This window comes from Chrysochloris asiatica, unplaced genomic scaffold, assembly GCF_000296735.1.
Source record: "Chrysochloris asiatica unplaced genomic scaffold, ChrAsi1.0 scaffold00006, whole genome shotgun sequence".
NCBI classification, from domain to species: domain Eukaryota; kingdom Metazoa; phylum Chordata; class Mammalia; order Afrosoricida; family Chrysochloridae; genus Chrysochloris; species Chrysochloris asiatica.
This window is the reverse complement of record NW_006408524.1, coordinates 13,278,920-13,282,024: the sequence shown is the minus strand read 5'-3', so window position 1 is coordinate 13,282,024 and position 3,105 is coordinate 13,278,920. Positions and strand designations below refer to the sequence as shown.

The 3,105-nt window shown below is 38.6% G+C and overlaps 1 pseudogene; it reads left to right on the top strand.

Moving 5' to 3' along the window:
• The first annotated feature begins 396 nt into the window (after positions 1–396).
• LOC102825664 overlaps positions 397–3,105 on the top strand; it is a 22,221-nt pseudogene continuing 19,512 nt past the window's right edge.

The following is a 3,105-nucleotide window of genomic DNA, read 5'->3' as shown; positions in this document are numbered from 1 at the left end:
CAGCTTTGGTTCAGTATACAGTGTTCTTGGCATCTTTCTTGCACGTTGTGAAGAAGATTTGTGCAGGAACCAGAATTTGGCATTTTTAACTCTATCTGGGGAGTATAGGAATCACTGGTCAAAATATCCTTCATAACATTATGATTCTATAGTTCAGAAGAGAGGCTTCAATTTCATTCACTTTGGCTTACATTCCTCCATCAATAAGAGTGTGAAGACACATGCACAACCAACTTTTAAACAACATGACATGTTTTATGAAGGGTTATGGACAAGATTCTCTGGAAGTATCAGAGGAGGGATATAATTCCAGTTAAGATGACTCAGGCTTGACTTCCTGGAGCAAGTGAAGGCTGTATTGAGTCATTAAAGTTGCCTAAGCATTGGCTTCAGAAGATGAGAGTTCCAGGTAAGAGGATCACAATAAGGATCAGAATTATTGAAATGGAAACTGCATGTTACAGGAAGTGAAAGGAAGACCAACAATGTAGGAGGGCAAAATACAGGATAGAAGGTCATGGAAGAAAGATGTGGAGGAGGATGAGGTAAGACATGTGAATAGGCAAAGTGATTGGCTCATCAGGAAAGTGAAAAGGAGAAAGTTATGTTTTAGTTAGGTTATTCTGGTGACTTTATAAAAGCTGCAAGTTGGGGACCAGAGGTGTGGGAATCTGCAGGCAAAGAGACAGAGTTATCTAATGACAGCTGTGGTGAGAAATGATAACCAAGACAATGGTTGTTTGGATAGAAAAGAAGATGTAGAATGATCCCATGAAGTTTCATAGCCACACTGCCTCATACTTAAGTGCAGAATATAATTTCCTCACTTTTATCTTATGTTTTTTTCATGTGGATGCCAAGGAAATGTTGATAGAACAGCAACATCATAAAGATTTTTAGGTGAAAAGAATCTTATCTATTTTTATTTGCAACTGCCAGAAGAGAGCAAATCAATCTTAGAAGACACAAAACCAGAATGCTCCTTAGGAATGAAGATGACAAGACTTAGGTTCACTTACTCTGGGCATGTCATCAGGAAAGACCAATTACTAGAAAAGAGCAACGTGTTTGGTAAAGTTTGTAGTTGCTATTGTTGTTAAGTGCTGTTGAGTTGGTTCTGACTCATAGTGACTAGGAACAGCTGGTGGGTTTGAACTGCAGACTTTGTGGTTCTCAGTCCAGTGCTAATCCTACAGCGCCACAAAAGGAGTGCTTGGTAAAGTCGAGGGTCAACAACAATGAAGAAGACCCTCAGTAAGATGGACTGACAACAGCTGCAACTATGGGCACAAACATACTAACAGTCTTAAGGATGGCATAGGACTGGGCAATGCTTTGTTTGATTAAATACAGGGTTGCTATGTGTTGGCGACAACTGGACAGCAACAGTAGCAACTTCTATGGAGGACTCAGATCAAAGGCCGATGGTTCAAATTCACCAGCCTATACAGAAACCCTATACAGGGTTGCTGTGAGTTGGAACCAACTCAACAGTACTTAATAACAGCACCCATAGGAATGTGTTCCTTTATACAATCAACGATGTGAAACCAAACAGTCAACATTTGTCAAAAACAAAGATGAGAAGACAAGGAAAACAGGGCAGCTGGATGATTGGAAACAAGGTAGGTGGGGCAGAAGTGGAGAAAGTGCCCTCACAGTGTCAGGACTAAATTGATGTCAAGGGCCAGTTTCTGTACACATCGTTGAATGGGAATCTAATCTGCTGTGCAAACTTCATCTGAAACACAATAAAAAACATACACACAAAACACAGCTGCCACTGCGTTAACTCCAACTGATGGCAACTCTGTGTGTATCAGAGAAGGACGGTGCTCAATAGTTTTCTATGGGACAAAGAAAGTGGTTTGGCCTTGTGTCTCAGGTTTCTGAAAACAGAACTTTGAATCATGTTGATTTTCGTTTTTAGAAAACTTTTTATGATGATTCAGGTGAAAGTTTACAGAGCAAATTGGTTTTCCATCTAACAACTCATCTACTTTTTGTTTTGTTTTGTGACATTGATTATAATCCCACAATGTACCAGTGGTCTCTTTCACTCCCTCCTCTCTGTATTTACCCTCCCCATCCATCCATTCTTCTTTCCTATTCCTGCCTGCCTGCTGAGCTTCAGTGTGAGGTATCTTTCAGTTGGGTCTGACTCATAGTGGACCTATGGATAGCAGAATAGAACACCTCCAGGTCCTGCCCAGTTCTTTTCATTTTGATTTCTGTTGCATAAATGTTTACTAAATCTTTCTGGTTTTTCTCTTTTTTAATTTTGTTATGCTGTTGTATTATTTTTCTTTGATGTTACCCTGTAATTTACTAATTTTTTTGCCTTGCTTTAAAAAGTCTGTTTTATCTGGATCAAAGAATCTACTTGACTTCTTTGCATTGGAAGTTCCATATTTACACTATTCCCCTTTTTTGCTTTGTAGTTGACTTCATCATATATTGATATTTCTGGTTCCCTATTTTCCATCTTGTAGGTTTGCTTTACTTTAAATACTTCTATATCTGGAGTCTTGGTGTGGTGCTGTAGGATAAGCACTTGAACCACAAGTTCAGTTTGAACCACAAGGTCAGTGGTTCAAACCCACCAACTGCTCCTTAAAAGCCCTATACAGGGTCTCTCTGAGTTGAAACCAACTTGATGATACTTAACAACAACAAAACAACAACATAACCAGAATGAGTTCTATGTGGTATTATTATAAATGGTAATCTCAGGTTGCTGTCTTCTGTTGTTGGTGCTCAGTCCATTGAACATCCTTTAGTATCTTTTGTAAAGTTGGTCTAGTCATTACAAATTCCTTAAGTTTCGGTTTACCAGTAAATGTCCTAATTTCCCTGTTGTATTTGAGGGACAGCTTTGCTGGGTATAAGATTCTTGGTTGACAATCTTTTTCTTTCAGAGTTTTGTATATGTCATTCCATTGCTTTCTTGCCTGTACTGCATCTGCTGAGAAGCCAGAGATTAGTCTTATTTGTTCTTCTTTATATACTTTTCATTTTTTTCAGACTGCTATCAGGGTTTTTTTCTTTGTTTTTGGTTTTGGAAAGTTTGATTATGATATGTCTTGGTGGTTTTCTTTTGGGATC